A 26,139-nucleotide genomic window follows, 5' to 3' on the forward strand; every position below is an offset into this window, starting at 1 on the left:
CCCGAGGTCAACCACGACAAACCTACGCCACGTCACATCGTAGTGCAATTCACAAATATTAGATCCAAGGATATAGTACTGAAAGCGGCCAGGGCGAAGAGATTTCTCACATACAGAGGCAAAAATATCAGAATAACGTCAGACTTGTCTACACAGACCTGGAATGAGAGGAAGGGTTGGCAGGATATTTTTAAAGCTCTATCCAAGAAAAACATGCAGCCAAGGATCCTTTATCCAGCAAGGCTGTCATTCAGAATAGATGGAGAGACAAGGACCTTCCAGGATCAGCAGAAACTGACCAAATTTGTAACCATGAAACGAGCCCTACAGGAGATATTAAGGGAGGTTCTATAAAAGTAAAAACGCCCCAAGATTGATACAGAACAGAAAGTTACAATCTATAGAAACAAAGACTTTACAGGCAACATGACATCATTAAAATCATATCTCTCAATAATTACTCTCAATGTGAATGGCCTAAATGCTCCCATAAAACGCCACAGGGTTGCAGATTGGATAAAAAGACATCACCCAACCATTTGCTGTCTACAAGAGACTCATCTTGAACCTAAAGATACATCCAGACTGAAAGTGAAGGAATGGAAAACCATTTTTCATCCCAATGGACCTCAAAAGAAAGCTGGGGTAGCAATTCTCATATCAGACAGATTAGATTTTAAACTAAAGACTGTAGTTAGAGACACAGAAGGATGCTATATTATTCTTAAAGGATGTATCCAACAAGTGGATATGACAATTATAAATACCTATGCCCCCAACAGGGGAGCAGCTAGATACACAAGCCAACTCTTACCTAGAATAAAGAGACATATAGATAATAATACGATAATAGTAGGGGACCTCAACAATCCACATTCAGCAATAGACAGATCACCTAAGCAGAAAATCAACAAAGAAACAAGAGCTTTGAATGACATACTGGACCAGATGGACCTCATAGATATATACAGAGCACTACACCCCAGAACAACAGGATACTCATTCTTTTCAAATGCACATGGAACTTTCTCCAGAATAGACCATAAACTGGGTCACAAAACAGGTCTCAACCGATACCAAAAGACTGAGATTATTCCCTGCATATTCTCAGACCACAATGCTTTGAAATTGGAACTCAATCACAAGGAAAAATTTGGAAGAAACTCAAATGCTTGAAAACTAAGAACCGTCCTCCTCAAGAATGATTGGGTAAACTGGGAAATTAAAAATCAATTTAAACAATTTACGGAGACCAACGAGAATGAAAACACCGGTCCAAAACCTATGGGACACTGCAAAGGCAGGGAAAATACATAGCCATCCAAGCCTCACTCAAAAGAATAGAAAAATCTAAAATGCAGTTTTTGTATTCTCACCTCAAGAAGCTGGAGCTGGAACAGAAGAACAGGCCTAACCTACGCACAAGAAAGCAGTTGATCAAGATTAGAGGAGAGATCAATGAATTAGAAACCAGGCGCACAGTAGAGCAGATCAACAGAAATAGAAGCTGGTTCTTTGAAAGAATAAATAAGATCGATAAGCCACTGACCAGACTTATTCAAAAGAATAGAGAAAGGACCCAAATTAATAAAATTATGAATGAAAGGGGAGAGATCACAACCAACACCAATGAAATAGGAAGGATCATTAGAAACTTTTATCAACAGCTTTATGCCAATAAATTAAACAATCTGGAAGAAATGGATGCATTCCTGGAAACCTATAAACCACCAAGTCTGAAACAGGAAGAGATTGATTATTTAAACAGACCGATTAATTATGAAGAGATCGAAGCAGTGATCAAAAACCTCCCCCAAAACAAGAGTCCAGGGACTGACGGATTCCCCGGGGAATTCTACCAAACATTCAAAGAAGAAATAATACCTATTCTTCTGAAGATTTTTCAAAAAATAGAAGCAGAGGGAAAACTACCAAACTCATATTATGAGGCCAGTATTACCTTGATCCCCAAACCAGGCAAAGACCCCATCAAAAATTACAGACCAATATCTCTGATGAATATGGATGGCAAAATTCTCAACAAGATCCTAGCTAATAGGATCCAACAGTACATTAAAAGAATTGTCCATCAAGACCAAGTGGGATTCATCCCTGGGATGCAAGGGTGGTTCAACATTCTCAAATCGATCAGTGTGATAGATCATATTAACAAGAAAAGAGTCAAGAACCATATGACCCTCTCAGTTGATGCAGAAAAAGCATTTGACAAAATACAGCGTCCTTTCCTGATTAAAACCCTTCAGAGTGTAGGGATAGAGGGTACATTTCTCAATCTCATAAAAACCATCTATGAAAAGCCTACAGCAAATATCATTCTCAATGGGGAAGAGCTGGTAGCGCTTCCCTTAAGATAAGGAACACGAAAAGGATGCCCACTCTCGCCATTATTATTCAACATAGTACTAGAAGTCCTTGCAACAGCAATCAGACAACAAAAAGGGATAAAAGGTATCCAAATCAGCAAAGAAGAAGTGAAACTCTCTCTCTTCGCAGATGACATGATACTCTATATGGAAAACCCAAAAGAATCCACTCCCAAACTATTAGAAGTTATAGAGCAATTCAGTAATGTGGCGGGATACAAAATAAGTACTCAGAAATCAGTTGCATTTCTATACATGAACAATGAGACTGAAGAAAGAGAAATTAGGGAATCCATTCCATTTACAATAGCACCAAAAATCATACGTTGTCTTGGAATTAACTTAACCAGAGACGTAAAGGATCTATATTCTAGAAACTACAAATCACTCTTGAAAGGCATTGAAGAAGGCATACAAAGGTGGAAAAATATTCCATGCTCATGGATCAGAAGAATAAACGTAGTTAAAATGTCTATGCTATCCAGAGCAATCTACACTTTCAATGCCATCCCGATCAAAATACCAATGACATTTTTCAAAGAACTGGAACAAACAGCCCTTAAATTTGTGTGGAACCAGAAAAGGCCCCGAATTGCCAAGGAATTGTTGAAAAGGAAAAACGAAGCTGGGGGCATCACATTGCCGGATTTCGAGCTATAGTACAAAGCTGTGATCACAAAGACAGCATGGTGCTGGCACAAAAACAGGCACGTAGACCAATGGAACAGAATAGAGAACCCAGAAGTGGACCCTCGGCTCTTGGGGCAACTAATCTTTGACAAAGCAGAAAAAAACATCCATTGGAAAAAAGACAGTCTCTTCAATAAATGGTGCTGGGAAAATTGGACAGCTGTATGCAAAAGAATGAAACTTGACCACTCTCTCACGCCATACACAAAGATAAACTCCAAATGGATGAAAGACCTCTATGTGAGACAGGAATCCATCAAAATCATAGAGGAGAACATAGGCTGCAACCTCTTTGTCATTGGCCACAGCAACTTTTTTTCATGACACATCTCCAAAGGCAAGAGAAACAAAAGAAAAAATGATCTTGTGGGACTTCATCAAGATAAAAAGCTTCTGTACAGCCAAAGAAACAGTCAAAAAAACTAAGAGGCAGCCCACGGAATGGTAGAAGATATTTGCAAATGATGCTACAGATAAAAGACTGGTATCCAAGATCTACAAAGAACTTTTCAAGCTCAATACACAAGAAACGAACAATCAAATCAAAAAATGGGCAGAAGAAATGAACAGACACTTTTCCAATGAAGACATACAAATCGCTAACAGACACATAAAAAAATGTTCCAAATCATTAGCCATCAGGGAAATTCAAATCAAAACCACACTGAGATACCACCTTACGCCATTTAGAATGGCAAAAATGGACAAGGCAAGAAACAACAAATGTTGGAGAGGATGTAGAGAAAGGGGATCCCTCTTACACTGTTGGTGGGAATGCAAATTGTTACAGCCACTCTGGAAAACAGCGTGGAGGTCCCTTATAAAGTTAAAAATTGAACTACGTTATGATCCAGCCATTGCACTACTGGGAGTTTACCCCAAAGATACAGACGTACTGAAGAGAAGGGCCATATGCACCCCAATGTTCATAGCAGCATTGTCCACAATAGCTAAATTGTGGAAGGAGCTGAGATGCTCTTTAACAGATGACTGGATTAAGAAGTTGTGGTCCATATATACAATGGAATATTACTCAGCCATCAAAAAGAACAATTTCTCAACATTTGCTGCAACATGGATGGGACTGGAGGAGATAATGCTATGTGAAATAAGTCAAGCAGAGAAAGACAATTATCGTATGGTTTCACTCATTTATGGAACATAAGAAGTAGGAAGATCGGTAGGAGACAAAAGGGAAGAAGAAGGGGGCGGTAAACAGAAGGGGGAATGAACCATGACAGACTATGGACTCTGGAAAACAAACAGGGTTTCAGAGGGGAGGGAGGTGGGGGACAGGGATAGGCCAGTGATGGGTATTAAGGAGGGCACGTATTGCATGGTGTGCTGGGTGTTATGCGCAAGTAATGAATCATGGAACTTTACGTCAAAAACTAGAGATGTACTGTATGGTGACTAACATAATCTAATAAAAAATTATAAAAAATAAATTAAAAAATAAGAAAAAAGAAAAAAATGCCACATTCTGAAGTCATGAAGTGGACATGAATTTTGGGAGGACTATTCAAACCAGTACACCATGCTTAAGAAAAAATTTTTTAATTTAAATTTTAATTAAAAAATTTTTCTTTGTTAACATACAGTGCAATACTGGGTTCTGGAGTACTATTCAGTGATTGATCACATACAACACCCAGTGCTCATTACAAGTGCCCTCTTTTCTTTTTGAGGTGGGGGAGAGGGAAAAGAGAATCTTAAGCAGGCTCCGTGCCTGGCGCAGAGTCCGTCGCAAGGCTCAGTCTCACAACCCTGAGATCATGATCTGAGCTGATATCAAGAGTCAGATGCTTAACAGACTGAGCCACCCAGGTGCCCCACAACAAGTGCCTTCTTTAATACCCATCACCCATCTAGACCACTCCCCACCTCCCTCCTTCCATCACTCCTCAGTTTGTTCTGTATTGGTAAGAGTCTCTTATGGTTTGTTACCCTCTCTCCTTTTTTCCCCCTTCCCATATGTTCATCTGTTTTCTTAAATTCCACGTATGAGTGATATCATATGGTATTTGTCTTTATCTGACTGACTTATTTCACTTAGCATAATATGCTCTAGCTCTATCCGCATCGCTGCAAATGGCAAGATTTCATTCTTTTTATGGCTGAGTAATATTCCATTGGATATAATATCTTTATTCATTCTTCTGTTGATGGACATTTGGGCTTTCTCCATAGTTTGGCTACTGCATTCCCTCTAAATCTGTATTTTTGTATCCTTCAGGTAAATACCTAGTAGAACAATTGCTAGATCATAGGGTAGTTCTATTTTCCATCAGAGTGGCTGCACCAAGAAAATTTTTTATTTATGCTTTCAAAAAAGATACCTTGAAAATATTTTCATTTTAATGTCCTTTGGTTTAAATGCCAAATCTAAATATTCCTATATGCAAATGTTCAGATAGACTGTCTAAGATTCATATAGGAATTCCCAAAGTTTTCAAAACAAGAAAATGTGGAAGAATATGATATCACTGTTATTTTTTCTGATTCAAACTTATCAGAATAAAGCAAATGATCATTGCATTAGAATGTGTTTGGACGAGGAGGCTTGGTGAGACAGTCATCAAAGTTTTGCATTCCAATACATATGCCAGGTTGTGTAGTACATACTCCTCACCCTTAAAGAACCCACAGTTCTGTTGAGAGACAAATTACAATATAGCATGATGAGTGCAATAGTAGAATTGTACATAGGGCACAGAACAAAATAATTATCTGTACTGAGTTCTAAAACTCTGTGTGTGTCTGTGTGTGTGTGTGTGTGTGTGTGTGTGTGTAAGACAAAGGCACGGGGGAGGCAGAAAGGGAGGGTGAGAGAGAGAGAGAGAGGAGAGTTAACTGATAGTTTTCAAAGGAAAATAAGTAAATCAAAGTTGTTTATCCCATATACACTAATTAAAAACTAGTCACCCTCACAGTGTTGTAATATAGTTCCACCATATGTCCACAGTGTTTATTAATTTATTCCAAAATGTCAATTCTCTGACCAAGTATTCTCTTTTGGATCCGGAGAATCTGCTAAAGGTAAAGCTCTCATATAGCTAATGGGGAAACTTCAGTGGGGAAATACTTAGAATACGTAACATTACTTATAATAACTTGAAAAATTATAATACCATGAAACAAACATTAGCCTGATTAACTGCTGATTTTGTAACTGAAATAAATTGGTTCCCTTGGTTCTTACCCTGCCCCAAGGTGTTTTTTAGACAGGAGAAATTAGCTGTTAATAATTTGCTGAAGAAGATGTGCTGTGCTGCTTTGCATTGTTTTTCTTACCCCCCGCAACTCCCGCTCCACTTACATTTATCTTTGATTAGGTAATACATTCAGGTGGTTCAAATTTTGATAGTTATAAAAGTCTATACAGTTAAAAGTTTCCCACTCTTTGTGCCCAGCCACATAGTTCTTCTTCCCAGAGGCATCCTGTGTTAACTTTTCTTGTTTTTACTTTTAGAGCTATTTCATGCATGTATAAGCATGGGCGCTTACAAACATACACACACTTACTTAAATTTCCTTATTTTTACACATTTTCTGTACTTAAGATCATTCCATATTAGTACATAAAGAGCTGCGGCTACATAGTATTATTCAATGGTATGGATATGCCATAATTTATTTAACCAATCCTCTACTGAGAAATATGTAGCTTGTTTCCTGAGTTTTGCTATTACATTTCTGTAACAAATAACCTTGTAATAGGTCATTTCAGATGTGTAATATCTGTAGGATAAATTTCTAGAAATGGAATTGCTGGGTTTGAGGTATGTACCTTTGTCATTTTGATGGATATTGCCAAATTGTCCTCCATAGAGGTTGTACCAGTTTATACTTATACTGGCAACAGATAAAAGTGCTTGTTTCCCCAACCCTCACCAACACATTGTGCTATCAAACATTATATCTTTGCTAATATGATAGGTGAAAAATGATATCTCATTGTGGTTTTAATTTGCATTTATGTTCTGAGTAAGGTTGAGCATCTTTTCATATATTTAAGACCCTGTGATATTTATAAAAAATAATTCCCTTTTTATGATGGTTGGGATGCTACTGGATTGATGGCACAATATCTTTTCTCCTTTACTTATACCTATGGGCATGTGTTTTTTTTTTTTTTACATAAGAGAACAAGGGTAATTCCAAATAACACCTTTAGGTCAAATAAACTCTTAGCCAGAGCATTTTATGTGTTTTAAAAAATCTCTAGTGTTTTACAGTTAGCTCAACATATCATAGTTGTCAAACAACTGAACCAACATCCCCTTGTAATTTTAAATGATTTAAATTACTCATAAGAAATTTAAGTCAATATTTTGTTACTTCTTAGTATGTATTATACTTAAAAAATTTTATATTTTAAGAAAAATTGAATTATTCTTTACTTAGAAACTTACCAGTGTGTTAGAATTTACAAAGAATTATTTAAAATTATGATATGTTCTCATGTGAAATATGTGTTTGCAGTTTCCTTTCTCAATGCCTAAGACACATTATAGGAAGTTTAGAAGTTCGGTGTATATTTAAATGTGTTGGCTGATTCATAAGTGGCTCTGGACTCTTTTGCATCATACAACAAATTGTTCTCAGAGCTTTGTCTATGGCACTGTATATCACTTCTATTATAGCACTTATCAATGTCTGCCATGTATCATCATTAGTTATTTATGTGTCTGCCTTTCTCACTAGATTGTGAACTTCTGGAGGATATAATTTGCATTCCCCTTTAGCACTAGCTTAGAGCTTTGCATAAACTCCACACTCATAAAATGTTTGTTGAATTGAATTGAATCACATTTACATTGGGGTTCTGAGGTTTCATTTTTAAAAACACTTTTCCACATATTTTTTGATTTCACTTTTATGTAATGTCTTATGCTAATGCTGCTTGAGTTTGCATTCTGCAAGTATTATTGACTTTGTATTGAAAAGAATTACTCGAAGTCCTTCTCTAATAATAGCATTGAAGAGGTAGATTTTTTATTGTACATACTTCCTTACTATTCTTCATTTTCTTCCAGCAAAGTCCTATTTTTATTCTAACCACAAGCAGTTCTAAATATTTACTGGGCAGTGGTGGGTAAATTGGACATTGTGGTAAGGTATATGCATTGATTCATCTCACTAAGATTCCCAATTTATGTAGGCAATTTGAAATGTGAAATTAAAATTATGGTCATTACTACAATTAAGTAATTTAGAAGGTTCTATAACAGAGTGAACAGCTTTTCAAATGGCTTTTTTAATTTAAATTTTTATTAAAATAATTGTGCATTCACATGCAGTTCTAAGAAATAATATAGAGATCCTTTGTACACTTTACCTATTTCTTCCCAGTGTTGATACCTTGGAAAACTATTGTGTAATGTCACAACCAGGATGTTAATATTAACACAAAATACCAGTCTATTCATATTTTACCATATTTATTTGTGTTCATTTGTGTGTGTGTTTTAGTTCTATACAATTTTATTACATATATAGATCCATGTATCCTCCACCACAGTTAAAATACTGCATAGTTCCAACACCACGAGAATATCTGTATTGTGCTTTTATAACCACACACACCACCAAGCCCAACGCTCACTATCCTAACTCATGGCAACCCATAATCTGTTCTCTATTTCTAAAATTTTGTCCTTTGAAAAATGTTATATAAATGAAATAATATAGTATGTAACTTTGTGTGATTAGCATTTTGATCAGATCAGCATAATTCCCTGAACATATATCCAAGTTCTTCTGATTATCAATAGTTTATTCCTTTTTATTGCTGAGTAATATCCCATGTTATGTATGTATCACAGTTTGTTGAATCATTCACATATTGAAGGAAATCTGGGTTGATTCCATTTTGGAGCTATTACAAATAAAGCTGCTATGAATATCACTGTACAGGTTTTTATATAAACAGAAATTTTCGTTTCTTGGGCTAAATGACCAAGAGTATAATTGCTGGGTCATATGGTAGTTGCATGTTTGCTTTTGTCAGATATTGTCAAACTGTTACAAAGTAGCATTCTCTCTTTTTTAAAAAGATATTACTTATTCATTTCACAGAGGGGGAGCAGCAGGCAGAGGGAGAAGCCTCTGAGCAGGGAGCCCGATGAGGGACTCGATCCCAGGACCCTGGGATCATGACCTGAGCCAAAGGCAGATGCTTAACTGACTGAGCCACCCAGACACCCCCAGAGCGTTCTTATCCTAAATGAGGGATCTAGTTTCTCCTCACCCTCACTGACATATGCTGTTGTCACTATTTTTTTTATTTTAGCTGTTCTTACAGGTGTGTAGTGATAGCTCAATTTGGTTTCAATTTGTGATTCTCAAATGGCTAAAGATGTTCAGCATCTTTTGATGTGCTTGTTTGCCATCTTCGTATTCTCTTCAGTGAAATGGCTCTTCATTGTCTTTTGCCTATTTTCTAATTGAACTGTTTGTTTCTTTTTACTATTGAGTTTTTGAGTTTTTTATATATTCTAGATTCTAGTCCTTTTTTGATATGTGGTTTATAAATATTTTTCCCCAGTCTGTAGCTTGTCTTTTCATTCTCTAAACAGGATCTTTTGCAGAGCAAAAGATTTAAAATTTGATGAAGTCCAATTATTCAATATCTTCTTTTTACAAGTTGTGCTTTTTATTTTAAGATTTTATTTATTTATTTGACAGAGAGACAGCCAATGAGAGAGGGAACACAAGCAGGAGGAGTGGGAGAGGAAGAAGCAGGCTCCCAGCAGAGCAGGGAGCCCAATGCGGGGCTCGATCCCAGGACCCTGGGATCATGCCCTGAGCTGAAGGCAGACGCTTAACGACTGAGCCACCCAGGCGCCCCATAAGTTGTGCTTTTGATGTCATCTAAGATCTCTTCACCTAGCCCTAGATACTAAAGATTTTTTGAAAGTTTTATAGTTTCATTTCTAACACTTAAGTCCGTGATCCATTTTAATTTCTCCAGTACCATTTGTTGAAAAGGCCTTCTTTTCTCCCTTGAAATACTTTTGTAAAAAAAAAAATCACCTGAGTTTATTTGTATGGATCTATTCCTAAGTTTTTTACTCTGCGCCGCTGATCTGGATGTCTATTTTTTCACCAATAACATACTGTCTTGATTACTGTAGCTATATAGTAAGCCTTAATATTAAGTAGACTGATTCCTCCCACTTTATTCTTTTTTCTCAAGGTAGTTTTAGGTATTCTAGGGCCCGTATTATATAAATTTTATAATTAGTTTTTGTCTATAAATCCTTGCTAGGATTTTAATTGAATTTGAATCAAACCAAAGATCAATTTGGGAGAATTGGCATATTTAGTATGTAGAGTCTTCTAATCCATGAGCACAGTATGGCACTCCATTATTTAGATTTTTTCTACCCATAATAGTCTCTTTTGTGTTTTCCTTGTTTTCATGTCAGATGAGAGTGCATACATTAACCTGGATTTCAAATATTTAGGCTTGCTGAGAATGTTAAACTCATTAATATTCATTTACTATTTATTTACTTATTCATTCATTCACTCAATCACAATGCAGGTATATTTGTCTTGCTCCATTGCAATTGAGAGGTAATATTTTATTTACAATATTAATATTGATTTTAAAGGTTATAACCCTGTACATAAGTGAGAAATTGACTATACTAAAGAAAGGACATTAATATAGACTAAGGAATTTTTGTAATGACATTTACTGTAAAGATTTTTATCTCTGGTACAAAATAAATACGGGCTGAGGGAGGGATTACTGACTAAAGGAATAGGACTTATCAGAGGGAGGGTATAATCTTTGAACAATTTCTTATTTGGCTATTTTAACCCCAGAATCTAAAGAAATTGAGGGTATGGAGTGAGTCAACTCAGGCAGTATGAGTAAGTGATTATTTAGGAGAGAATAGCAATATAAGTGCTGTACTGGAGATACCCTTTTATGGTGTAATACAAACATTTAGGTAAGTTTATAACTCTTCCTTGAAATAGGAGTATCTGTTTTTCTTGACTTTCTTGAGTTAATTATTTATTCAACAAGTATTTATGGAGCCCCTACTACTTTCTCTGCATTTTGCCTGGACATGTCAGTATATGGCTGTTTAAAAGACAGTATCCAAAGACCCAGCAGTCACTGGCTCCCTTCTCAGTACCTGCTCCCCCTGGTCCTGAGGGCGTGTGGGTCAGGGGCAGCCCCAAAGAATAGGAGGTGGAGGGGGAGCAGGTGTGCAGGTCTAAGTGTCTTGGCTATGCACTCACGAAGAGAATTGGGAGGGGGAGAATGCAAGGAGAGGCCCAGGAGCCATGGCGTCCAAAGAGAAGCAAGCGATGAAAAATCTCAATGTGGAAAATGCCCAGCAGGAAAACAAAAGAGAAGAACAGGGCCCCATGCAGTATGCAAAGGAATCATGCAGTTGGAGAGGGGGGTGAAGGCCAGAAGCCTGGAGGAAATGTCAGGCTGGAGTGAATGAGACAGCTTCTCTGCAATTTTCAATGAGCCATACCTAACAGCCATATTGACCAGAATGAAGTGGGAGATGATGTGGAAAAGTTCATAGGGCAGACGATGGGAATCAGGAAAAAGACTAAGGAGCAGCAAATGAGGCATCATAAGCGCTTCCAAACTCCTGAACCTGATAATCATTATGAGTTTTGCCTCATACCTTGAATCCTAAGGTTTTCTCCAAGGTTAATAATGTGACCTCTGCTCTACAAGCTTGTAGTTTTGTGATTTACTTTCTCTGTAACCTTTTTGGTATTTCCACTTGGAAGCTTGTAATTAAATATTGTTTTGTCTCAGTGTAAAACTTTCTGTCCAGTAGGGCAATTTCACCCAGTTTTAGGAAAAACTATTATTTTCATATGAAATTAATAAAGCAGTTTAAAAAGCAAAAAAAAGAGGATCCCTGAGTTCATGGAATTTATAATGTAATATGATATATAATATAGCAGTAACAGCATCTATAGATTTTTTTCCAGCAGGAAAATGGCATAATAAACTTATTATTTGAATAGATCTATTTACAGGTATTAGTAGCCAATACAAAAAGGAATACCAACCTAGTGTATCAGTTTTCAAGTTACAGGGATATTTCTGATTTTACTGTTTTCCAGGCTTTGGAATCTATATATCTGAAGTTATTGATTTGATTGGCAAATGAATTAATTATGACTTAAATAGATGTTTTCTAAGCCATGAGAGAGAACATGAGAGTATGGGGGGGGAGGTGCAGAGGGAAAGGGAGAGAATCTCAAGTAGACTCTGTGCTGAGTGGCAGAGCTGCTGGGGGTGGGGGGGGTGACCTTGAGATCATGAGCTGAGCTGAAACCAAGAGTTGGACACATAACCGACTGAGCCACCTAGGCACCTTAAAATATTTATAATTTTTTCAAACCAGTTGATGAATGCAATGTGATTTGTTTGAATCTTTATTTTAAAGATTTTATTTATTTTTTTCAGAGAGAGAGAGTGAGTGAAAGAGAGAGCATGAGTGGGGGGAGGTGCAGAGGGAGAGGGAGAATCAGACTTCCTGCCAAGCAGGGAGCCCAATGCTGGGCTTGATCCCAGGACCCCGGGATCATGATCTGAGCTGAAGGCAGATGTTTAACTGACTGAGCCACCCAGGCGCCTCATGAATCTTTTTTTAAATAAAGATTTTATTTATTTATTTGAAAGAGAGAGAGAGGGATCACGAGCAGGGGGAGGGGCAGAGGGAGAGGGGCAAATAGACTCCCCACTGAACAGGGAACCCAATGCAGGGCTCCATCCCAGGACTCTGAGATCATGACCTGAGCTGAAGTCAGAAACTTAACAGACTGAGCCACCCAGGCACCCCGTTTTGTTTGAATCTTGATTGGAGAAACAGTCTATTTTAGGAAAGTGTCAGGATACTCTGGGTTATGAGACCAGTCTACCCCAAGATGTGGGTGGGTTGGTTATTGTAGAATGGCACTATAGAGCATTCAAGAAGTGAGGCAGTGAAGAGAAGATAACTAGTTTTTGAGCTTCAAGATTCCATATTATCTATTTGTATTTACTTTGTTCTTTTTTTCTCATCCTCATACTTTTTGTTTCCTCTTAATATTGGCTTGCACATGGCCAACATAGCCTTTGAGACTGTTCTGTATCATGACCTCTTGGCTTCATTCCCACTGCTACCTAGGTTAATCTCTTGCTGTTTTCTAGTTCAAATTTGTAGGTGGAAATCTAATCAATCTGGTATGTTTATTTTTTCATGCTGGCCCCCTCCTAGTCTACTGGCCAGCCAAAAGATTATTTTTGAGTTATCTTGCTCCTTTCTGTTCTGCAATTACCTATTGCTCTGCATGGGAATTCTGGATCATATAGTAAAAAACATGAGTGCCTGTGGCTGCCCTTGTGTAGGGACAGTGGACATGACCATTTCACTTAGCAAGGACTTTAGTTGTCACTATGATTAATAATAATAAAGGGTAATTTGTGAAAAACATGCTACCTTCAAGCAGGTTTATTTAGGCCTAAAAGCCAGTTTTTAGGAAGAATATCTATACTGTATTATAGTTATCTGGGGTGTAATGTTGATTTGAGTTGTCTTAGTTCTTCTTTTTAGAAAGTTTTTGGTACCCTAAAATTTACATTGCACATATTACTCTTAGAAAAATGGACACATTTTAGATCTTCATCTTACAATATTTATGTATATTGTATAAATATAATAAAGTGTAAATTGTTTGGATACTCTCTACCATTAGTTCATTATCTAATTTGAACCTCATTAACTTTACGGAGATAACTAATTGATTTGGTTTATCTATTTAGGCCTGTGTCAACATTCGTGTAGACTGGGCCAAGAATACAAATGCAACTGTTCATACCATATGTATAAAACTTTAAAAATTTTTAAACCGAGTTACCAAACTATTAAATAAAATAATGTTGTAGTCTTACATTTTGACATATGCTTTTTAATGAACTGGAAGTTTAGGTTCAAGTTTAGAATTCTCAAACTCCTCACAGTTTAATATGATTGCCCTGGGAAATCTTACTCCTAGTCCTTGGGTGGCCTCATCTTTCGATACCTGACTCTGTCTTGCATGAGGGCCCTCACTCTAATGTACATTTCCCTCTAGCCTATGTATACAAGCTCTGTCCATGGTCCCTATCACGAGCTTGCTTTGACAACCCTTTGGACCTAACAGTGGGCACATAGATAGCAAGATCCTCCCTCCAGAACAGCACTTCAAAATGGGTTCCAAAAGAGAATTAAGCCATAATACCCCCAGGCATTCATTGGATAAAAATAATAAAATGCTACCAGTCTTGTACCATATTTGAGAGAATGGGCAAAATGGTTACATGAATAATTTTCTTTAGGGCTTAAGAAAGGCTAGTGGGCTGAGAAAGGCTGTGGAGAGTAGATGAAGAAGAGTTCTGTGTGGGCTCATGAAAGTGGCTTGGGGATATTTGAGCAGGGAATTTTGGAATCTTAGGTATGCAAATTATGATCTAGAAGGGGGAGGCACAGGCTTCTGGTGATTTTTTCCCTTTGTCCTTTGCAAACCCTTCTCTCCTAGAACTGGGAACAGTTGAGGAATGGCTAGAGTGGGGTGTGCTAAATTATGGGGCCCTCCTTGCCCATTCAAAGTGTGGCACTTCATCCATTAATTGTTTTCACATTTTACCAGTTAGATTCTATGCTAATTTTTTTTTTTTTGGCTTGAAAATGTGTTTAGATGTAATCAGGCTTGATTCCAATGAACAAGGCAGAGTAGAGAATGCCAAAAATTCATCTTTTCACAAAAACAGCAAATAAACTAGCAAATATTCTCAGAATCAACTTATTGGCATTCTGGAAGCTAATAAAAAATTTACAATAACCAAGCAAATGTTTAATCAAGGAAAAAGCAGTTGAATCTCAGTAAGAGAGCTTTGTGGCATTTTAACTTACCTAGTCTCCATTCCCTGCTCTCTAGTTTGGCAGAAGCTTTGAAGTGGCCTCATTCTTAAAGAATTGTGGTCATTTATTTTGACCAGTTTGGTGGCTCCCTGAAGAACTAGCTCAAAAGACTTACCCTTATTTTGCCTAACTCAGAACTCTCCTGAGGCCAAGGCAGCTACTCGGGGGGCACTTGTGGTAAACATAAAGGCAAATATATTAACCATAACAAACAAACAATAAGATCAACTGAAAATAACATTTGGGTGTATAGGTATCTCTTTGAGACCCTGCTTTTAATTCTTTTGAGTACTGAGAAGTGAAATTGCTGGATCATATGGTAATTCTATTTTTAATTTTTTGAGGAACTGCCATACTGTTTTCCATAGCAGCTACACCATTTTACATTTCCACCAACAGTGTTCAAGGGCTCCAATTTCTCCACATCCCCACCAACACATATTATTTTTTTCACGGTTGTCATCCTAATTGGTGTGAGGTGCTATTTTATTGTGGTTTTTAATTTGCATTTGCCTAATGATAGTGATGTTGAGAATCTTTTCATGTACTTCTTGGCCATTTCTGTATCTCCTTTGGAGGAATACCTATTCAAATATTTTGCCTTATTTTTAATCACGTTGTTTGTTGTTGTTTAGTGTTGAATTTTAGAAGTTCTTTATATATTCTGGATATTAATCTCTTATCAGATTTGATTTGCACATATTTTTGTTTCCTTTTCGCTTTGTTGATTGTGTCCTTTAATGCACAAAAGCTTTTACATTTGATACAGTCCAATTTATCTATTTTTACTTTTGTTGCCTGTGCTTTTGGTGTCATGTCCAAGAAATCATTGCTAAATCCAATGTAATTCATGCAGATTTTCTTTCATGTTTTTTTTTCTAAGAGTTTTTAGAATTTTAGCTCTTATGTTTAGGTCTTTGGCCCATTATGAGGTTGTTTTAATTTTTTTAAATGTAATGTAGCACCCGCTATATATAGCTAATTGGACAAGTAAAATGGATAAGTAAAGTATTTAACACAACTGGTGGGATTCCTGTTTATTAGTAAAATATGCTTTTATAGAGATTTAAAGCTATTCCAAAAATGTCTGGCCATTTTTATTGCATTATAACCTACAATTAAATTTTAATTATTCTTTTATCGTGATCTGTAGAAGCTAAGCTGTATCCTGTAAGCAAATGGTTTGATGAGTTTTGCACAAGTGTGGAACATTGTTGAGTCTTTTACAAGATTTGTGGTTCTTTGACTCTGAATAAGATAGTATGTATAAACTCTTTCCCAACTAGTACCGGTTCTGCTATATTTTTCTTTCTTCCAAGCCCAACTCTTTTTTAAAAAGATTTCTTTATTTGAGAGAGAGCGAGCACTCGTGAACAGGGGGAGGGGCAGAGGAAGAGGGAGAGAGAGAATCCTAAGCAGATTCCCTGCTGAGCTGTTGGGGCTCCATCTCAGGACCCTGAGATCATGACCTGAGCTGAAATCAAGAGTTGGACGCTTAACTGAGTAAGCCACCCAGGCGCCCCCGAAGCCCAACTCTTAAAGCCTTAGTGTCTCACTTGTACCTTCTGATAAGCATTTTTATTATGTTAAGTATGGTTGACAATCATTTTCATCTTTACAGAGAAAGCATTTTAACATGTATTTTAAATGGGTTATTTAGTAGCTCTTGAGCTATTGAGACTTAGCAAAGGGATGGAGAATTTTTAAAAAGGTGTGTTTATAAACAGTGGTAGATGGGATTTGAGTAAGTGAATTGTGCATTTATTTTAGGGATCTTATTCATTAGAAAATAGAGAACACTAGGGAAGAAGACTCTTGATTTTATTAACTAAATGTACTTCATGCATATAAAGCAATTTGAGTAGAATCAATTCAGAGGGAAAATGAATGATGTCAAAGAGGAGAGTAACAATTTTACTTCATAAGTTGCGAACTCAAGTAGTGAACATTTAGGAAATGTACTGGTACAACCTATAGATGAGTTAAAGTTTTTTCTTAATTAAACCTTCTTTGGAAGGTTGACTTTAGTGACTAGGCTGTTTTTATGTAGTGTTTTTCTATGTTGGTTTTTATTTACATACTTCATGTTGGTGAGTGATGTCATCAGTAGAAATCATATGGCAATAGATATGTTGATTTTCTTAAAAAAGAAATGTGTGTACAGTGTAGTTTCTCTGTTATCCAAGGGACCTAATCCTTGGGTCTATATAGCCATCAAATAAAATACCATATTTCATTAGAGGGAGCTTCCCAAGTGCATGGTGGATGAACCAGCATTTACAGGATTTACCTTGTATCTCCAACATAAAAGAACTGATGTAAAGAATGGTATCATGTAAATGTTCTTTGACATTGTAATCAATTTTCACTTTTAATTGTTTTGTAAACTAGTATTTTGACAGGAATAGGATAAAGATATAACTGAAGCACTTTAAAATACAACGTTAAATTGCGACTATGCTTTGTTTACATTGTGATTTATTTTGATAATTGCCTGATGCTCAGAAAATAATAAAAGATCTCAGTAAGAAAATAGACTGCAACTATTTAAGCCTATAATACTTCTTTCTTGTTTTTATAAATTAATTTTAAGCACAAGGCTTATATTTAAGGCTGTTTTTGACTGAAACAATTATAGTACTGAACTCTCTGTGTAGTTTCGCAGAATTTCTCTGCAAATTCAAACAGGTGTAGCATGGAGACTGCATAAAGGAAGCTGCTTCAAGGTATAACAGGACCCATTATTGAATTGCTTGAAATGATTATTCTAGACAAAATTTCACTTTCACATATGGATTTTCTTATAGGTCAACATTTTACATAAGGGGTCCTTATGGCAAATGGGTGATAGGAAGGGCAAAATAGGAGGAAAGATCCATAAGTAAAGATGTAATCGCTGCAGTTAATACAATGAGCAGGAGGTAAGAGGACATCTCATTCTATTTTGACATGCTGAATCTTTTATAGACAAGAGAATATTCTAGTTTCAGTACATTTATGCTATTTTCTTAATTTGTGTTTCAGCATTCGATAAGCATATACTTCCAGAAGGACTTTGGTCTGTTGTTAATTAAACACATGTTTTTTCAGATGTGTTGTTCAGTGCATTTATAGCATAGATAATGTAGAGAGAGGTTGACATGGAAATGATTGTTTTTATAAATATTCATCCAATGAGTCACCCATATGTTCTCAAAATGACTTATGTGTATTAAGATATATGCATGGCAGATTCTATACTGCAGAAATAACACTGATTTTGTAACAGTTAACATAAAATTAAGCTTTTTCATTCTCTCATTCTCTCTGCCCCTGTGATTGAATTTCATGTCTTTGGCGATGAGTACTTAGAGGTTGAGTACTTACTTAGACATACAGTTGATGTGTTCAGACTCTGAGTTAGAGCAAGATACTTAAAAACTCAGTTGTGAGTCTTTAAAAAGAAGAATAAAGGTGGAGGAATCACACTACCTGATATTAAGGCCTGCAAATAGTTACAGTTCGTGAACCTAGCTGTGGTAATGGTAGAAGGGTAGACGCACGGATTAATGAAACAGAAAAGAGTATCAGAAAATAGACCTACATAAATATACCCAGCTAATTTGTGACATAAAAACAAATGCAGTTCGATGAAGGAAGGGTAGCTTTTTCAACCAATAATGCTGGAGCAGTTGGATATTCATAGACAAAGAGGTGAACCTTGACCCAAACCTCACACTTTTAAAACAATGAATTCAAATGAGTCATGGACATAAATGTAAAAATAAAACTTCAAAGCTTTTAGAAAAAAAAATAAGAAAATTCTCAGTACCTGGTGCTAGGTTAAGAGTTCTTACACTTGATACCAAAATCCTAACTAATGAGAGGAAAAACTAATAAATTGGACTTCATCCAAATTAAAAACATTTGTTCTGTGAAAGTTTTTGTTAAAAGGGTGAAAATAAAAGCTATAGATAGGCATAAATATTTGCAAAACACATGTCCATCAAAGGATTAGTATCTAAAAATATATATATATATACATATATATAAATAAAATACATATATGAAAAACTCAAAACTCATCATTAGAAGAAGAATCTCATTAGAAAAGGGGTAAAAGATATGAACATAAATTTCATGTAAAAGGATACACAGATGATATGAAATTATGTTTAACATTATGAGCCACTAGAGAAATGCAAATTAAAATCACAGTGAGACACTACATACCTATAAGAATAGTGAAAATAGAAGATAGTGACACTACCAAATGCTGACAAGGATGTAGAGAAAGTGAATTATTCATAGATTATTTCTCCTTTGTAGTGATATTTCATCATGGTTTTAGTTTTCATTTTCTTATGGTTCATGACTTTGAATGTCTTTTCATATGCTTGTATGTATAACTTCTTGTGTTGTTTTGTGAAGTATCTATTCAGGTCCTTTGCCCATTTTTAAATTGGGATGTTTATTTACTGCTAACTCTTGATTTATTTATATTCTTGGGATACAAGTACTTTGTTTACTGTGTAATTTATAATGTTTTCTCCCAGTCTATAGTTATTCTTTTTATTCACTTAACAGTGCTTTTCAAGTTAAAAATTTAGTCAAGTCCAGTTAATCATTTTTCTCTTCTATAGAATGTGCTTTCTTGATCTAGTCTCTAAGAATTTGTGTGTGTGTGTGTAAGACAAATTTTATTTTCTAAGATTTTTTTTGCCTAAGGAAGCTTATAAAAACTTTACAGGTTTAAAGTTTAAATTTAGACATATCATCCATTTTGTGTTAATATTTCTATAAGATTTGGAATTTCATTCAAACTTCATGTTTTTATGGATTTCCAGTTTGAATACCCTTTGTTGAAAAGGCCATTCTTTTTCCATTGAATTGCTTTTGTACCTTTGGTAAAAATCGTTTGACCATATTTGCATGGTTTTATTTCCTATTCTTTTACATTAATCTATGTGTATACCTCTTCATCAGTACAACTCTTGTGTTGATTACCATAGCTTTGTCATTAAGTCTTAAAATCCTTTAATGGGTTTCTTCCACTTTATTGTGTTTTTTTATAATAATATTTTTTATTATATTATGTTAGTCACCATACAGTACATCCCCGGTTTCTGATGTAAAGTTCGATGATTCATTAGTTGCGTATAACACCCAGTGCACCATGCAATACATGCCCTCCTTACTACCCATCACCAGTCTATCCCATTTCCCCCACCCCCCTCCCCTCTGAAGCCCTCAGTTTGTTTCTCAGAGTCCATAGTCTCTCATGCTTCATTCCCCCTTTATTGTATTAAAAATTCATTCCACTTTATTGTATTAAAAATGTTTTAGCTCTTCTACTTACTTTGTTTTTCCATGTAAATTTTAATACTAACCTTTCTTTATCTACAAAAATTCCTGCTATGATTGTTGTTGGAATTACACCAGATGTATATATCGTTTTGGGTAGAATTGACATCTTTACTATATTGCATCTTTCAATCCACAAACACAATATTCACCTCTATTTATGTTGTCTTCAATTTCCCCTATGAGTATTTTGTTGTAAAAATGCTAAAAAATCACATAAAATGCTTTTATTTTATTAGATTTATACTAGAGTTATTGTTAATGTCAACTAGAGTTGTTAATGATGTTTCTTTTTTAGTTTCAGTTTTCAATTGCACCTTGCTTACATATAGGAATACTTTTTTTTTTTTTAAGATTTTTATTTATTTATTCGACAGAGATAGAGACAGCCAGCGAGAGAGGGAATACAAGCAGGGAGAGTGGGAGAGGAAGAAGCAGGCTCATAGCGGAGGAGCCTGATGTGGGGCTCGATCCCATAATGCCGGGATCACGCCCTGAGCCGAAGGGAGACGCTTAACTGCTGTGCCACCCAGGCGCCCCAGGAATACATTTTATTTAAATTGATTTTTGCACATTATTCTTTTATGCTACAACTTGATAAATTCACTTATTAATTCTAGGAGATGTTTGTAGATTCCCTGGGATTTTTTACACAGAAAATCGTGTAATCTGTGAATCAAGACATTCTTATTTCTCCTTTTCCAATACATATGGTTTATATTTCTCTTTCTTCTCTACTCTGGCTAGGACTTCTAGCTTAATGTTGAGTGCGAGAGATTCTTCTTTCCAAAAATATTCAGTCTTTCTTCACTACATAAGTACTTTTATAGGTGCTTTTTATTAGGTTGAAAAACTTCTGTTTCTAGTTCATTGTTTTTATTATGAATGAGTACTGAATTTTGTTAAATGCTTTTACTACATGATGTTTTTATTCTTCAGGCTGTTAATTTGTAGGTTTACATTGATTTTCAAATATTGAACTAGCCATGCATTCCTGAGACATACCCCATTTAGTCCTGATATATTATTCTTTATGTATATTGCTGGCTTCAGTCTGCTAATATTTAATTGGGGATTCTTGCATTTATTTCATGAGGGATATTGGGCTGTTTTTCTTTTTTTGTACTTAGTGCGGCTTTGGTGTTAGCATAATGTTGGCCTCATAAAATGACTTGGGAATTGTTCTATCTTCTTCTATTTCTCAGAAGAGATTATATAGAATTGGTGTTATTACTTCTTCAAATGTTTACAGAATTTGCCAATGGAACTATCTAGGCTTATTGATTTTTTTTCAAGAATTTTAGACAATGAATTGAATTTAATAGTTATAGGACAGTTAAAGTTATCTGTTTTTTCCTTTCAGTTCTATCAAGTTTTGCCTCATGTGTTTTGAACCACTGTTGTTAGTTGTGTACCCGCTGAAATGTTATGTTCTCTTGGATAGTTGAGTCCTTTATTATTGTGTAATGTTTCCCTTTATCTCTGATAATACCTCTTATCCTGGAGACTCTGATGTCAAAAATTAATATTGCTACTGCAACTTTATTTTTTGATGCAGTCATTCCTTAAATAAAATAAAAATCTTTGTTGAGCTGTAATTCACTTAGCACATGCAAATCAATGTTTTTTAGTGTATTCACAGACTGTTGTTATAACCACAGTTATAACCACAATCTAATTTTGGAACATTTTCATTGCCCCATAAAGAAACCCCTTATCGGTTAGCAGTAATTCTCTTCTCCCCTAATCCCCCAGATCTAGGCAGCCATTAAGCTAATTCTGTTTCCATAGATTTACCTATTCTGGATATTTCATATAAGTGGAATCATACAATATGTGGTCTTTTGTGACTGGATTTGTTAACAGAATGTTTATAAGGTTCAGCCATGTTGTAACATAAATCAGTACTTACTCCTTTTCATCACTGAATCATATTCCATTATGTGGATACACCTCATTTTGCTTATCAATTCATTGGTTGATGGACACTTTGGTTTTGTTTTCTCATTTTGGCTATTATAGATAATGCTGATAAGAACATTTGTTTAAAAGTTTTTGTGTAGATGTATGTTTTCATTTATCTTTTTAAAAAGATTTATTTATTTATTTATTTAAGAAAGAGAGAGCACACACACTAGCAGGAGGAGAGGGAGAGAGAATCTCAAGCAGACTCCGTGCTAAGTGAGGAGCCCAACATGGGTCTCAATCTCAGGATTCTGAGATCATGACCTGAGCCGAAACCAAGAGTCAGATGCTTAATCAACTGCATCACCAAGGTGCCCTGCTTTTTGTTTATCTTTGACATACACCTAGAAGTTGAATTTCCAAGTGATGTGGTACTCTGTGTTTAATTATTTGGAGGACTAACAATTCTGTTTCCTAAAGTGACTGTATCATTTTATATTCCCTCTCATTTTACATTCCCATGTCTGGTGGGGTTCCTGGAGAAGCCTGTTAAGAGAGTGTGAGCTCCTCTATATTGCTAGCTCCCAGAGTTTTCATACTTGTGCTAGTCTATGCTTGGCCTTAAGCATTTAGTTAAAATTTCTAATTTAATCCTCCTACCTGCTTATACGGCATTCCGTATTGTCTTCCCCAGGTAAGCAAATGCTTTAAACTTGTTTCTTTCTAGAGATTTGGTTGGTCTTATTGTTTGCCCTGTGATCTCTGTTATCTGTGATAGTTCCAAGAAAAGATCTTAATCTACAAGTTGCTTAGCTTTTTTCTTGTTACAAATTTAGGACTAATGTCCTTCTAGTTCTCTGTATCTCCAAGTTAAAAATGCAATTTAGTGTTGAGTGTTAGCTATTCTTTATATATTGTGGATACCAGTCCTTTATTATTAGCTGTTTTTTATATATTATGGACACCAGTTCTTTATTATCTATGTGTTTTGTAAAAGTTTTCTTTTAGTCTGTAGCTTGCCTATTCATTTTCTTAATGGTGTTTTTTGATGAACAGAAGTTTTCAGTTTTGATAAAATCTAACTTACTATTTTTTCTTTTATTGCTTGTACTTTCTGTATCTTGTCTAGCAAATATTATCCTATGCCAAGGTCATGAGGATATTTACAATATCTTTCTAGAAGCCTTAAAATAATATATATCTAAGGGCATTATTGATCTTGAACTTTTCTGGTACCATTTTTAGAAATCATTGTACTTTGTGTGTGTGTCTAATTTTGGGTTCTCCATTTTTTCCACTGATCTACCTACTCACTAACACCATACTATCTTGGTTACTGTAGCATTATAGTGAATGAGTCAAAGAATTATGTAGGGTTATTTTTACAACTTTCTTCATCTTTTCAAGATATTTTTGGATAGTTTATGTCCTTTGCATTTCCATATAAATTTTAGAATTAGTTTGCCCATTTTTATAATAAAGATTCCTAGGATTTTGATGGGTATTGAGTTGAGTCTATGGATTAATTTTGAGAAAACTGATAACAATATTTAGACTCCAATATAAGAACATAGCATATATTTCCTTTTATTTAAGGACCCTTTATTTTTCTCAGCAATGTTACATTATTTTCTTTGTGCAGGTCTTGTACATCTTTCATTAACATTATCACTGAGTAATTATGATTTTTAAAGCTATTGTAAATGATATTATATTATCTAAAAATTTTTCATTTTATAATGATTAAGTGATTTAGTGTTAATTTGATGTTTGTATAATTACTTTTTATACTGTGATATTACAAAATTTGCTTATTTAGATTTCATAGTTGTTTTACAGATGACTTGGAATTTTCTATATTTAACAATCATGTATCTTCAAATAAAAACTGTGCTGGGGCGCCTGGGTGGCACAGTTGTTAAGCATCTGCCTTCAGCTCAGGGCGTGATCCTGGCGTTATGGGATCGGGCCCCACATCAGGCTCCTCCGCTATGAGCCTGCTTCTTCCTCTCCCACTCCCCCTGCTTGTGCTCCCTCTCTCGCTGGCTGTCTCTATCTTTGTTAAATAAATAAATAAAATCTTTAAAAAAAAACTGTGCTGTTTTTCCCTTTTCTATCACTTTGCTTTTTTATTTCTTATTACAATGGCTAGGCACAGTGGCACAATGTTGAATAGAAGTGATGAGAGAAGACATTTGTATCTGTTCCTAATCATTGGAAAAAATGTCTTTGATATTTCATTATTAACTATAATGCTAGATATGTATTTTTTATATGCAAATCATGTTGAGGAAGTTCCAATCTATTTTTAGTTTGGAGACAGTTTTTATTATGAATGGTGTTGAGTTTTGTCCAATAACCATATAATTTTACTCCTTTAATCTGTTGATGAGTACCGTTGTATGTATTGATTTTTGATGCTAAGCCAATCTCGCATTTTGGGAATCAAACCCTATTTGAACAAGATGCAATATCCTTTTTATATATTATTGTATTTGATTTGGTAATATTTTATTAAATATTTTTGCATCTGTGTTCTTGAGGGATATTTGTCTTCAGTTATATTTTCTTGTTATTCATTTGTCTAGTTTTTGTATCAAGGTATGATAGAGAGCTTCTAAATGAGTATTTTCTCTTATGCATTTTCTGGAAGTGTTTGTAGTATCAGTATTATTTTTTTTCCGTTAATTGTTTGATCAGATTCGCTAATGAAGCCATCTGGGCCTATATTTTTCTTTGTGTTATAACACAGTTTTATATTATGCTTATTTAATTAACATATCATGAAAACTTTCATTTTTCATTAAATATTTTTCAAAAACAAGATTTTTTGCAGTTGTATAATATTTATTTGAATAAATATACTGTAATGGATGTAACTAGTTTCCTGCATTTGGGTATTTTGGTTTTTTTTATTATCTTTTTATTATATTATGTTAGTTACCATACAGTACATCCCCGGTTTCCGATGTAAAGTTCGATGATTCATTAGTTGCGTATAACACCCAGTGCACCATGCAATACTGCCCTCCTTACTACCCATCACCGGTCTATCCCATTCCCCCACCCCCCTCCCCTCTGAGGCCCTCAGGTTGTTAAATATATTCCCTCATTGATCTCTTATTACCAAACAATAAAACAATTAAGTTACGATGCTCTTTTCTCTAAAACATACATCTACATGTATGAATATTTATATATAATATGTATATTAAATTGTATATCATATAAAACTAGTAGGGCATATTATATACATTGCATATGTATATAATGAATATATGTGTATGTATAAAAATATAGATACACACACATGCATGCCACACACACATGCTGAGGGAGACAGGCAGATTGACAGACTCTGGTATTAGATACATCAGTACATTAACAAGGTCCAACTTTAGATGTTGGGAGTTCAGGAATTTTTTTGTGCCCTTTTCTTAGTTTTCAGTATTTCTATATATTTTTTTCCAAATTGACAATGTCACTTTCTAATTAGGAAAGAAAAAACCTAGGCTGTTTTTATTCTTGGGAATTAGAAAATAAGGGATTTTTTAAGCTATTACAGACAGGTTGAAAAATTAATAAAATACTATATGGTAATTAAAATTCTGGCAGTGTTCACATGTGGGATTTTCCCCCCCAGCATTAGAACATTAAATGATGTCTGAGTCAGTGTAGTGCTTCAGGCTTCCATGGGAATTGCCAAATGATTAAGAGGGCACGTACGCTCTTTGGGAATAGATCCAGCTTTTATTTTTTCTTCTTCAAAGTCTTAAAGAAATGAAAATCTTCATAGCAAATGGCTTTTTGTTGTTTTTGTTTTCCATTTGGTTTACTGCATGGAAGGCTACCCAATGTCAGGAGATGCCAGAAGAATT

General features: G+C 35.2%; 1 protein-coding gene and 1 pseudogene across 4 annotated transcripts in view; both read left to right on the forward strand.

Annotated features, from left to right (window-relative positions):
- COL4A5 (collagen type IV alpha 5 chain) overlaps window positions 1-26,139 on the forward strand; it is a 224,592-nt gene that overhangs the window by 38,429 nt on the left and 160,024 nt on the right. The gene's annotated exons all lie outside the window — the stretch shown is intronic.
- LOC100480446 lies at window positions 11,278-11,863 on the forward strand (annotated as a pseudogene).

Source organism: Ailuropoda melanoleuca, chromosome X (genome assembly GCF_002007445.2).
Source record: "Ailuropoda melanoleuca isolate Jingjing chromosome X, ASM200744v2, whole genome shotgun sequence".
Lineage (NCBI taxonomy): Eukaryota > Metazoa > Chordata > Mammalia > Carnivora > Ursidae > Ailuropoda > Ailuropoda melanoleuca.